Source organism: Pantherophis guttatus, chromosome 2 (genome assembly GCF_059756535.1).
Source record: "Pantherophis guttatus breed Tessera chromosome 2, ASM5975653v1, whole genome shotgun sequence".
Lineage (NCBI taxonomy): Eukaryota > Metazoa > Chordata > Lepidosauria > Squamata > Colubridae > Pantherophis > Pantherophis guttatus.
The window spans coordinates 111,019,663-111,033,608 of record NC_142064.1 but is presented as its reverse complement, the minus strand read 5'-3'; the positions used below and the strand labels follow the sequence as shown (position 1 = coordinate 111,033,608).

Sequence of the window (13,946 nt, the reverse complement as noted above, 5' to 3'; positions counted from 1 at the left end):
ATATACAAAAGTATGAAGGCTATTGCTTAACGCATTGTAAGCCGCCCTGAGTCTCCGGAGAAGGGCGGCATATAAATCAAATTAAAAAAAAACAAGAGAGAGGGGAAGGAGTAGAGAGGAAGGGAGAAAGAAAGGGAAAAAGAGAGGAAGAAAAGGGAGGGGAAAGAGGAGAAGAAGAGAAGGTTAGAAGGGGGGAAGAAGAGAGGAATGGAGGAAGGGAAGGGGAAGTAGGAAAGAGAAGGAGAGGAAGAAAGAAGTAGGAGGAGAAAGAGGAAGGAAGGGGAGGAGAAGAACAAAGGTTGGAGTAAAGATAAATGGTAAAAGAGCAGCCCCGAAAAAGTAAAAATTAAAAATGAAAGTTAAAAGATAAGATGAATGAAAAATGATGAATAAATTACTGTACATGTAAATGTGTTTATGAGAAATAAAAATAAAAAACTTTTTTAGAAAAAAAAGCTGGGGTGGTCACAATGGAACAGAGAAAGCAAAGACAGAGTGCATCATCTAGGTGAGAACCTGGCTTTATTGATAAAAGTTTATTTTCATACCCACTTGGAATTAATACAGAGTGGAAAAGTGGCATAAAGCGAGGAAGGAGAGTCAGTGTGTGTTGGCTCTCCACTTTCGGTATTGGAGCAGTGAAAAAAGCGAAAAAGTCCAAGGGAAAAAAAAGTTGAATGATTTTTAAAAAAAGTAACTGGGAATTGATTTGAAAGAGCAGATTTGAAATCAAGAGGAGATAGAAGATTGATTGAGTATTTTGAGAAAGATGGAATGACTATAAATGAATTTGAATTGAATAGAAATGGGTTAAAAGACTTGAAGTTTGAAACTGTTTAGTTTTGCTGAATGAAATATACTGCAGTACCATCTAGTGTCATAAGAGAAAAGACTTTGAATTGACTATAAGACTTAAAGTTGACCCTGACAACCCTGGATAGACTGATAAGAAAACAGATGTTTAAGAGAGAGAGACATACTAGAAAGGAAAGAAGAGATTGGTCTGCTGACTTTGTTTTTATTCTTTGAAATTTATTTATTTTTTACTTTTTATTTGCTCTCTTGAGTCCTTTGAAGTATATCGTTTTGGAATTGTTGTTTTTATTTCTTTTTATTCTTTTTTTTCTTCCTTGCTTTTGTTTACCACTTGTTGGTGGGAACAATGCTTGGATAAGACCTTTGGATCTGTTTTTTTTTCTCTGTTTGCATGTGGTTCGATTAAAATATAAGAGAACTTGGATTAAGGCAAGAAGAGCCTGAAGAAGGATAACTGTTCATTAATTTTTATTTTTAATTTTTTTTCATCGTGCATTAGCTTCTGTTTCTTCTTTTTCTTTTTTTCATGATTTTTTCTTTTTTTTTCTTTTCTTTTTTTTACAAATTTTTTTTATTTTTAAACAAACAAAACATAAAGCATCCTTCATCCATTACAATTTCAAGCAGTGTGTCAATCGGTTACAAATCCCTTGTGCTTCTTCCCCATAATCATATTTTACTAATTATCATGCTATCAACCTGATATATATCTTTATATCATTATTCTCATTTATCATTTATTCAACAATGGCATTATCATTCCAAAAAAAATATATTTTCACATATTATATTCTAACATTCATTTTATATTTCATATTTCATTTCCATGTTTTATTATCTAGCCATTGGTAAAATAAATCCCATATCTTATAATATTGTTTATCTTCTTGTTCTCTAATTTCAAATGTCAATTTACTCATTTTAGCACATTCCATGATTTTCTTAATAACTTCATCTTGCATTGGCATTTTCTCATTTTTCCAGTTTTTAGCAAACACAATTCTAGCCGCTGTCAATACATTCACAATCAAATATCTCAATTCTCTATTGTATGTTTCTGGTATAATTCCTAATAAAAAAATCTCTGGTTTAAAGTCTATGGCTTTTTTTATCATTTTTTCCAACCATGTGTGGATTTTAGTCCAGTATCTTTTAGCTTCTACACATGTCCACCACATATAGTAATGTGAGCCCGGTGTCTGATGACATTTTCAACACTTTTCAGATTTATTCTTGAACATTTTGGCTATTCTCGTCGGGGGTAAATGCCACCTGTAAAACATCTTTACGGCAGCAGCGGTAGCAGCGATGGTGGGAGCAGCTTGGTGTGGCCGCAGGGAATCATCTGGCTGCGGTCTTTATTTTTCCATCTAAGAAGGGGGTTGGAGGGGGATGGCGGCTCCGGCAGTAGTATGAGCAGCCGTGGGGCGATGCCCTCCCCCCTCCTCCCCCCCACACCCAAAGCAAGAGCCAAGGCGGTGCTGGCGATGGAGGCTAGTTGGCGGCGCTGGTTGCCCCCCCTCACAGATGCATCTGTTTATGGTGCTGGGGGGTGTGTGACACTGGTGCCGGTGATGGCGTCTGCCGCAGAATACTGCAATGGTCGTTTGCTAAGGATGAAGGGAAGAAGCTAAGGTAAGGCGGCCTGGACTTATAGATTGGCAGAGGAGGAGATGTTACCCTCCTCTGGGATACTGCTTCCCCCCTCCCTCCCCCGCCTCCCCCCTCCTTACGGGGGGAGGGGTTTACAAACTGCTACACTTCGGACACTTTGGACCCCTTACCATGTTCCACTTATGCCCTCGCTGGTAGGAGAGACTGAGCACCATTTGAGAGAGCTGAGGGATTTCCTACATCCCAACGGAGAGGATAGAACATTGTTCCCGATAACTTTCCGTAACGGGACCGGCCGTCGTGAGAGGATGGTTGGTTATTAGCCTCGGTTGGAGAAAAAGAACATTGGACCTTCTCCCTATCGTGAGAGGACAGTGGAGTCCAGCCCTATAAATGGATATTTTGTGACCTTATGCTCAGTTATCCCTTGGACTATGATAGACTCCCGGACTGGCCTTCCTTTCCCATCTTTGGTTCGGTTGATGCTCCAAAAAGCCGACCTTCTCGCGCTGCGAGACTCCCCCCTCTCACAGGCCTGGCCCTCCACGTTATCGAGGGCCTATCTTGATGACGGGCTTTGGAACCCGAGAGAGGGCATGCAGCGAAGAGGGGGTTGAGGGTTTTTTTAGCTAAATTTTTAAGGAAAACTTTAAGGGGACCCGGGAGGGAGGGAGAGGGTTGTAAAAGTGGACCTGGGGGGGTCCAGATAGCGACCGCACGGGATGATGGGTCGATTAGCTGCAGCAGAGGGGTCGTGAAAGGAAACTTAACTGGGAAGCAGGGAGACAACAGGAAGGGCTGTGTAATTGAAATAATGAGTGGGAGGGGCAGGTATGACGGGCGCAGGGGGTCATATCAAGTGTTGGGGGTGCGCACGCGCTGTCTCCGAGCGATTGTGCACTCCGGCCCCCAATGCGTGACTCGTGTCCTGGGTTGTGTAGAGCCTCAGGCCCAGAGTCCGCGGCTGATGTTGTGTAATGCCAGGTCGGTGGTTAATAAAGCCCCCCTCATTTGTGATCTTATTTTGGAGGGGGATGCGGACCTGGCAGGTATTACGGAGACCTGGTTGGGCCAAGAGGGGGGGTCCCCTTTGTTGAGATGTGCCCACCAGGTTTCCGTGCATTTCATCAGCCAAAGGCCCAGGGGAGGGGTGGGGGAATGGCGGTGATTATTAGGGAAAGTCTTTGTCCAAGGGAGACCACTGTTCCTCAGATAGCCGGATGTGAGTCCCTTTGTGTGAAGTGGGGCCGTAGGGTGCAGATGGGTTTGCTGACTACGTACCTGGCTCCCTGCCACGTGGCAGCGACCCTGCCCGAGCTACTCGACGTCATTGCCGGGGTGGCGGTTGATACCCCCAGACTTATTGTCATGGGGGATTTCAACCTTCCATCCGCGGGTGAGGCGTCAGAGGTGGCTCGGGAGTTCATGGCTTCCATGACGGCCATGGGCCTGACCCAGTTAGTTCAAGGCCCCACTCACATAGGGGGACATACTCTGGACTTGATTTTTGTCTCTGGTCAGTGGTTGAATGATCTTGGTAGAGGGGACCTAGATATCAAACCCTTGTCATGGACAGATCATTCGCTCCTTCAATTAGACTTTCCTACCACCTGCCCCCGCCGCAGGGAGACGGAACCGACTAGATGGTTCCGTCCCAGGCGCCTGATGGACCCCGAAAGGTTCCTGACGGAGCTTGGGCCGTTTCCTGAAACTCTAACACACGACTCGACTGACGAGCTGGTGGCCGCCTGGGAAAGGGCAGCCGCTGGAGCTTTGGACCGCGTCGTGCCTTTGCGGCCTCTGATGCCGATCTCAATTGGCTCCTTGGTTCTCTGAGGAGCTGAGAGAGATGAAGTGTCGGAAAAGACGCCTAGAGAGCATCTGGAGGACTAGTCAATCCGATTCCGACCGGACACAGGTGAGGTCTTATATCAAGACCTACCTAGTGGCAATAAAAGTGGCAAAATCTAACCATTTTTCCGCTCTTATTGCATCTGCAGAGAACCGCCCAGCCGCCCTGTTTAGAGTGACCCATTCCCTTCTTCGGGGGGGGGGAGTGCGGGAAGATCCCTTGCAGGGTCGTGCTGAGGATTTTGTGCAATTCCTGCACGATAAAGTCGCTTGGATTCGGGATGGCTTGGACTCCGATTGGAAGAGTCCACGGGAGGAGACGAGGGCAGGTCTTGAGAATGTTATCTGGGAGGAGTTTGATCCTGTGACTCCCGAGGATGTGGACAGGGTTCTGGGTAAGATTAGTGCCGCCACGTGTTTATTGGACCCGTGTCCCTCCTGGTTGGTACTGGCCTCCCGGGAGGTGACACGAGGCTGGCTCCAGGGGATTGTAAGTGCTTCTCTGAGTGAGGGTGCCTTTCCTGCCACCTTGAAAGAGGCGGTAGTGAGGCCCCTCCTCAAGAAGCCTTCCCTGGACCCGGCTGAATTAGCCAACTATCGTCCAGTCTCCAACCTTCGTTTTGTGGCGAAGGTTGTTGAGAGCGCGGTGGCACGACAACTTCCCCGGCACCTGGATGAAGCTATCTACCTAGACCCGTACCAGTCGGGCTTCAGGCAGGGGTACAGCACAGAAACGGCATTGGTCGCGTTGGTAGATGATCTCTGGAGGGCTCGGGACAGGGGCTGCTCCTCTGTTCTAGTCCTATTAGATCTCTCAGCAGCTTTTGATGCCATCGACCATGGTATCATGCTGCAGCGGTTGAGGGGGTTAGGAATAGGGGGCACCGTTCTGCGGTGGTTCTCCTCCTTCCTCTCTGACTGCTCGCAGTTTGTGTTGGCAGGGGGACAGAGGTCGACCTCGAGGCGTCTCGCATGGGGAGTACCGCAAGAATCAGTCCTCTCGCCCCTCCTGTTCAACATTTATGTGAAGCCGCTGGGTGAGATCATCCGTGGTTTTGGGGTGAAGTGTCATCTGTACGCTGATGATACTCAGCTGTACATCTCCACCCCGGACCACCCCAACGATGCCCTTGATGTGATGTCTCGCTGCCTGGAGGCCGTGTGGGTCTGGATGGGGAGGAACAGGCTCAGACTCAACCCCTCCAAGACTGAGTGGCTGTGGCTTCCGGCGCCCCGATATAGTCAGCAGGTGCCATCGCTGACTATTGGGGGTGAATCTTTGCCCCCCATGGAGGGGGCTCGCAATCTGGGTGTCCTCCTGGATGCACAGTTGTTTTTAGAAGAGCATATGACGGCCGTGGCCAGGGGGACCTTTTATCAGGTTCGCCTGATCCGCCAGTTGCAGCCCTTTCTGGACCGGGATGCCCTGCGCATGGTCACTCACGCCCTTGTTACCTCCCGGTTGGACTATTGTAATGCTCTCTACATGGGGCTCCCCTTGAAGAGCACTCGGAGGCTTCAGCTGGTCCAGAATGCGGCCGCGCGGGTGGTTATGGGTGCAACTCGTTGTGCCCACGTGACACCCCTCCTGCGCGAGCTGCACTGGCTCCCAGTGGTCTTCCGGGTGCGATTCAAGGTGTTGGTTACCACCTTTAAAGCGCTCCATGGCATAGGGCCCGGGTACCTTCGAGACCGTCTTCTGCCACCAATAGCCTCCCACCGACCAGTCCGCTCCCACAGAGAGGGTCTCCTCAGGGTGCCATCGGCCAAGTTATGTCGGCTGGCGACACCCAGGTGGAGGACCTTCTCTGTGGGAGCCCCAGCCCTGTGGAATGAACTGCCCCTGGAAATACGTAAGATCTCCGACCTCCGGGTGTTTCGCTGCGCACTGAAGACCCTGTTGTTCCGCCAGGCCGGGCTATCAACATAATAGTTTTAAATTGGGGTATTCTAAATTTCTGGGGTTTTAATTGAGCCAAATTTATTTAATCATTTTAAATTTTAATTGCTGTTTAGTCTTGTGTTTTTAAATAGGCTGTACACCGCCCTTAGTCCTTCGGGAGAAGGGCGGTATAGAAATAAAATTATTATTATTATTATTATTATTATTATTATTATTATTATTATTATTATTATTATTATCTTATACAAGTTTTCCTTATATGCTGTTGACATTGTCATTTTATAATTTTGCAATGACAATTTTTGCCATTTCTCTAAATCAATTCCATAACCAAAATTTTTCCCCCATGCAATCATTGTTTCTTTAACTTGTTCTTCTTCTAATTTTATCTCTAATAAATAACCATACAATTTTTTAATTACATACTATGACTAATTACATAGTCATCAGAACCTATTAAGATTTTATCTAAGTTAGTCAAAGTGTTGTAAAGACCTTCTTTCTTACAATCTTCATCATATCTAGAATGTATTTGCAAATAAGAAAACCAATTCATCTTTAAACCTTGTTCTTCCAGTTCTTGCTTCAATTTAAGTTCACCCTTTTCATCCAATAATTCACTATATCTAACAATTTGTTGCCTTCTAAATGTTGTTAAATGCGAAAATGCTTCAATCGTTGATACCCAGACTGGAATTTTCAAATAATGTTGTTTTTTAATCTTCTCCCAATTTAATAACAAAGCCTCTCATATGTAGTGTCTTCTAAAGTACCCCTGTGCTTTTGTTCCCTTATACCATAAAAAAGCATGCCACCCCAACAAGTCATGTCCTTCTAAAGTCAATAATCTGGTATTCCTTAACATTATCCATTCTTTAATTCACATCAAACTTGTTGCTTGATAATAAAGTTCCCAATTAGGTAAACCAAAATCCCCTCTCATTCTAGCATCTTGTAACAACTTTAATTTTATCCTTGCCTTTTTTCCCTGCCAAATATATACTGCTCAAAAAAATAAAGAGAACACAAGCAGAAGACATCTGAGATCTGAATGAATGAAATAGCCTTATTAAATACTTTGTTCTTTACATACAGTAATTTATACACTGCTCAAACAACTAAAGGGAACACAAAACTACTGTATGTAACGAACAAAGTATTTAATAAGGCTATTTCATTCATTCAGATCTTGGATGTCTTCTGCTTGTGTTCCCTTTATTTTTTTGAGCAGTGTATTTTAACACTATTTTGTTCAATTCTTCAAAATAATTTTTTCCCAATCTAATTGGAATTGTCTGGAACACCTATAAAATTCTAGGCAATATATTCATCTTAATAGTTGATATCCTCCCTATCAGTGATAATTGTAAATTTTCCCATTTCGCCAAGTCTGTTTCCAATCTGTTGTTTGAATTTATTATAGTTATTCTCTTTAAACTACATCCTGCTGTCAAATATATCCCCAAGCATTTAACCTTATTTGTGACCTGCATCTTTGATATTTCTGCCAATTCTTCTTTTTGTTTTATTAACATATTTTTTGTCAAAATCTTCGTTTTGTCTTTATTAATCTTCAAACCTGCTACTTTTCCAAATTCTCCTATTTTATCTATCAATGTAGTTATTGATGCTAATGGTTCTTCAAGAATAAAAACCAGGTCATCTGCGAACGCTTGCAATTTATATTCTTCCTTTCGAATTTTCATTCCTTTTATATCTTTTTCTTCTCTGATATTTCTATTTAGCACTTCTAATGTTAATACAAACAACAGAGGGGACAGTGGACAACCTTGTCTCGTATCTTTTTTTATCTCAATAGAATCTGTCAATTCTCCATTTATCATTACTTTTGCTGTTTGCTTATGATATATGGCTTCTACTGCTTGAATGAATTTTCTGCCAAAGCCCATCTGTTCCATTTGAAGTAACATAAATCGCCAGTTCACATTATCAAAAGCTTTTTGTGCATCTAAAAATATCAAAGCCATTTGCTTTTCAGGATGGGCCTCATAATATTCCAACGTGTCCAGAATTATTCTCATGTTGTCTCTTTGGCAGAAACCCATTTTGGTCAGAACATATAAAGTTATTTAAATATCTTTTGAGTCTTTCTGCCAGTATTGAAGCAAAGATTTTATATTCTGAATTTAGCAGGGATATAGGTCTGTAGTTTTTAATTTGTTGTGGGTCAGTATCCTCCTTAGGAACAAGTGTAATACATGCTTCTGACCATGACTTAGGTATTTCCATCCTTTTATTTTATTTTTTATTTTATTTCAAATTTATATACCGCACCTTCTCCCAAGGGACTCAGGGCAGTGTACAGCCAGATAAAAACATACAATACAAACATTAAGAACAATTAAAAGAATATATATTAATTTGGCCCCAGTTTAAAATGACATAATTTGTTTGTTTGTTTTGTTTGTTTGTTTTATTAGATTTATATACCGCCCTACTCTCGAAGGACTCAGGGCGGTGAACAGGCACAAAATAAAATACATAAATACAAAATTTATGTTAAAAGCGGAAATAAAACCAGATTAAACAATTTAGCCCGAGACAAATTTAAAACACCCCAATAATTTAAAAACAGATTTAAAATTTTCAATTTAAAAGACAAGGGGAAAAAGGTTAGGCCAGGCCAGCTTGCTGGAATAGGAAGATCTTAAGAGCGCGGTGGAAAGTGCGCAGATCCAGGATCCTCCGTATCTCCGGGGGGAGCTCGTTCCAGATAGTGGGTGCCCCCACAGAGAAGGCCCTCCCCCTGGGGGCTGCTAGTTGACACTGTTTGGCCGATGGCACCCGGAGGAGCCCCTCTCTATGAGAGCATACCAGCTGGTGGGAGGCTATTTGTGGTAGTAGACGGTCCTGTAAGTAGCCAGGTCCTAAGCCATGGAGCGCTCTAAAGGTGGTAACCAAAACCTTGAAGTGCACCTGGAAGACCACCGGGAGCCAGTGCAGCTCGCGCAGGAGAGGTGTTACATGGGAGCGCCATGTCGCTCCCGTAACCACCCGCGCGGCTGCACTCTGTGCCAGTTGGAGCCTCCGGGTGCTCCCCAAAGGGAGCCCCATGTAGAGAGTGCTGCAATAGTCCAGGCGGGAAATGACGAGGGCATGAGTGACTGTGTGTAAGGAGTCCCGATCCAGAAAGGGACGCAACTGACGAATCAGGCGAACCTGATGAAAAACCCTCCCGCTCACGGCCGTCAAATGCTCTTCTAAACCGTGAATCCAGGACGCCCAAGTTGCGAGCCCTCTCCGTGGGGGCCAGCGGTTCGCCCCCAATAGTCAGCGATGGCGTCAACTGACTATATCGGGACATCGGAAACCACAGCCAGTCGGTCTTGGATGGGTTGAGCCTGAGCCTGTTTCTCCCCATCCAGATCCGCACGGCCTCCAGACACCGGGACATCACTTCAAGGGCATCGTTGGGGTGGTCCGGGGTGGAGATGTACAGCTGGGTGTCATCAGCGTACTGGTGTTACTTCACCCCGAAACCACATTTGATCTCACCCAGCGGTTTTACATAAATGTTGAACAAGAGGGGCGAGAGGACTGACCCTTGTGGCACCCCACATATGAGGGGCCTCGGGGTCGACCTCTGCTCCCCTGCCAACACAGACTGCCACCGGTTGGAGAGAAAGGAGGAGAACCACGGCAACATAGTGCCCCCCACCCCTCTCTCTTCCAACCGGTGCAGCATGATACCATGGTCGATGGTATCAAAAGCCGCTGAGAGGTCTAATAGGACCAGGACAGAGGAGCAACCCCTGTCCCGAGCCCTCCAGAGATCATCAACCAACGCGACCAATGCCGTTTCCTGACTTCATGACTTCTAACAGTGGGAGACACAGGGATTCCTGTAATAGTATTATAGTTATAGTATTCCGCAGGCAGTCCATCCAGACCTGGTGCCTTCCCATTCTTTTGTTTTTTAATTGCTTCAGTTAGTTCCATCATGGTTATATTTCTCTCTAACATCTCTTCAATATCCTTAGGAATCTGGGGTAGGTCGCTTTTTGGAGATATCGTTAACATTTTCCTCCTCTTATGTTTTCTTGTTCATACAATTCTCTATAGTAATCTTGGATAATTTTTTTCTTCTCTTTATTCCCATATTTACTTTGTCCTTGGTCATCCATTAGCTGTATTATTTTTCTTGCTTCTCTCTCTTTTTTCAATTTATATGCTAGCCATCTACCTGGTTTGTTGGCATCTTCAAAATAATTCTGTTTAGCACTTCTTATTTTTTGTGCCAAAGTTTTCTCCATTAACCCCATTTTATGTTTTTTTGTATTCATTTTTATTTTAATATCCTTCTTTTGTGGAAATTTCTGGAGTTCCTTTTCAAATCTCTTATAGTCATCTTCTAATATTTTATGGGCTTGTCTTTTCTTAATATTTCTTTTCCTTGTATAGTCCATTATCAGACCTCTAGCATAAGCTTTCATTGTATCCCAAAGATTTTGCATCAATGTGTCCTCTTTTCTATTCTCTTTTAAAAAGAAAGCCATTTTCTGCACAAAGTCCTTTTCTTTTAAAACTGTATTATTTAAAGTCCATCTAGATCTTCTCCTTTGTCCTTTCCATTTAACTGTCACCTGGTTATGATCTGCCCAGGTATTTGTTTCTATTTCAATTTCTTCTATATTTGAGGTCAATTCCATTGTTGTCCATATCATATCTAATCTAGACCTAGATGAGTGTCTGTCAGAATAAAAAATATATTGTCTATTTTTTCCATTTCTTTCTCTCCATGCATCTTATACATTTATTTCCTCTGTCATCTTAAAAAAGGATTTCAGAAGGGTCTTTCTACTGTGCTTTATTACCTTGTGCGTTTTATAATCTAATTTCTCATCCACTATACCATTAAAATCTCCCATCATGCAGATATTATCATAGTCCAATTCAATTATTTTCATTTGTAGCTTTCTGTAGAAGTTGTCTTGATTATTGTTTGAAGCATATATTGTTATTAAAAGTATTTTCATATTATTATCTATTATTTCTACCATCAAAATTCTTCCATCATCATCTGTGTATATTTGCTCCGCTTGAATTGTATTTCTAATATATAAGACAACTCCCCTTTTCTTACATTGTGGCAATGAAGTAAAGATTTTCCCTAGTTTTGGCTGCACCAGTAACTGTTCATGTTGCTTTTTAATGTGTACTTCTTGCAGACAGATTATATCAAACTTTAATTTCTCTAACTTGTGAAATACCTTTCTTCTTTTGATAGCTAAATTAAGTCCATTTATATTAATTGAGATCAATTTTTTCTCTTCCATATTCATATTTTATAATTAGGGTTTATTGTTCTAGTAGATCTCAGTTCACGTTGTTCTTTGCATTCCACAATACACCCTACTGCTCCGTCCGCTTTTTCAATCATTGCTAACTTCTCCTCTTGGAGTTCTATTAGTGGGACCGCCTTTTTTGGTTCCATTTCTTTCCCTCTGAGGAATTCTGCATAAAATGCTTTAGCTTTATCCATTGTATCTATTCTATATCTTTGCTGTTAGGACTAATCCTTCTTGTATCAGCCATCTATAATTGAAGTAGTATTTTAGTCAAGAATTGATATTCTCTCCTCATCTCCCTCACTCTTCTCAGTATTTGAATCAGGACCACAATTTCTTTCCCCTTATACTTCAATGTTTTTTCTCTAGCAATCTGCAGTATTTGTGTCTTAATCGATTTCTTGGCAAACCTTATATGAACTTCTCGTGGTAATTTATTGTGCATTGCATATCTTGTATAAGCTCGAAATATCTCATCTATGCCATCCATCATCTTTTCTTTAGTAATTTCTAATGCTTCTGCTAGAATTCCTATCATTACTTCTGCTAAGTTTTCTTCTTTTTCTTCTTCTATATTTTGAAATCTGAGATAAAATTCTGATCTATCCATCTCCCATCCAATTAATCCACTCTTATCTCGTTCAACTTCTTCCAGTCTTAATGTCAGTATCTCTGATTTTTTTTCTCTCTTTCCTCCTCCTTTTCCTCAATTTTTTGGAGTCTTTCATATTGCAACATTGGGGGGGAGAAGCTGACGTTGCTACGGCATGGATGGAAGATCCTGGGGCTCCAGGATCACCGCTGATATCCCTGTTGCTGGACGGTCCTTTTTGCACCTCACAGTCCCGTTGAGCCTGTGATAGTGGAGGGCACATCCTGTCGATCCCAGGGACATCGCAAAATCCCTGGTTGATCCAGGAGAAGCCCTTTTTCCAGCGGTGGGGTGGCAGCCATTGTAGCTGCTGAAGTTGGGACAGCTCCGGAACGGAAGAAGATCGGAAGGAAGTGTGTCGATTCGGTGAGAGATTTCTATTCATAATTTATGTAAGAGAGCACCCTGACATTGAAAGAAAGATCAAATAGAAGACAGAAGAAAAGTAAGCGGCGGAATTAAACCTGTGTCTAAGGTGTTTTTTTTTTTTTAAACTATTTGCATTCATGGATATTTAAGTACTTTTTACTCTGGACTGGATTGGTTTGGATTGTAGATCTTTGACTTGGTTATTGCACCTTTAAATTTTTATTGCCTTTTTATTATAATTGCTTTAAGATTTTATTCTGTTTTTCTTTCTCTTCTTTTTGGCTATTTTTGGCTATTTTTACTTTTTAAAGTCCATTGAACATAGCAGGGGGAAGGGAAGAGAGTATGTAATACTGCCCTCTAGTGGATTGAAATTTTTGGTTTCTTTTCTTTTTTCTTTTTGATTCAAGAAGTTATAACTGTGTTACATTGTGTTTCAACTCAAGGACCCTGTGCCCTTTTATAGATAAGATAGTTGGAAGAACATCAGAGAACATTTAAACTTGCGGCAGTATTGTTTATTCAGGTGTTCTTTGGGAAACTATCAGAGGCAGGAGCCTGAGATTGAATGAGAAGGAATTTTCAGTGACTCTGAAAGAGAATTGTAAATAATTCTTGGAACTTAAAAAAAAGGAAATTTCTTGGATCTTATACCGAAGTGATTTTTAGTTGGACATCTTTTCCTCTCTTTTTTTTTCCTATTTTTTACTTTTTTCTCTTAAATGATAGCTCTCTGTACCCTCCCCCGTGTAAGTATTTTTAATTGGACTATGAGTGGATGGAGGATTTTCAACTTCTTGTTTTTAAATTTGTAATTGTTTTTTTTATATATCTAGAGAGAGAATGCCATGTGGATTAATATTTTTTATTGAACCTATTTGGATTAAGGTGTACAAGTGCCTGAAATTGTTTTTCTGCTTTTCATTGGTCTTCTTTCTTCTTCACATCACCATATGTGATGGACATGTGCAGAAGCTAAAAGATATTGGACTAAAATCCACACATGGTTAGAAAAAATGACAAAGAAACACATTGACTTTAAACCAGATATATTTTTATTAGGGATTTTACCAGAAATGTATAATAAAGAATTGAGATATTTAATTGTGAATGTTTTAACAGCGGCTAGAATTGTATTTGCTAAAAATTGGAAAAAAGAGAAAATACCTACTGATGATGAAGTTATTAAGAAAATTATGGAATGTGCTGAAATGAGTAAATTGACATTTGAAATTAGAGAACAGGAAGACAAACAATACTATTTGATATGGGATTTGTTTTATCAATGGCTAGATAATAAAGCATGGAGATGAAGTATGAAATATGAAATTAAGGTAATGACAAAATATATGAAGTGTTTTCTTATGGGAGATAAACCTTTGTTAAATAATTGCTAAATAAGAATAATAATATAAAGGGATATATAAAATTG

The 13,946-nt window shown here is 41.7% G+C and overlaps 1 protein-coding gene across 7 annotated transcripts in view; it reads right to left on the bottom strand.

Moving 5' to 3' along the window:
- KRI1 (KRI1 homolog) overlaps positions 1-13,946 on the bottom strand; it is a 149,788-nt gene that overhangs the window by 68,370 nt on the left and 67,472 nt on the right. The gene's annotated exons all lie outside the window — the stretch shown is intronic.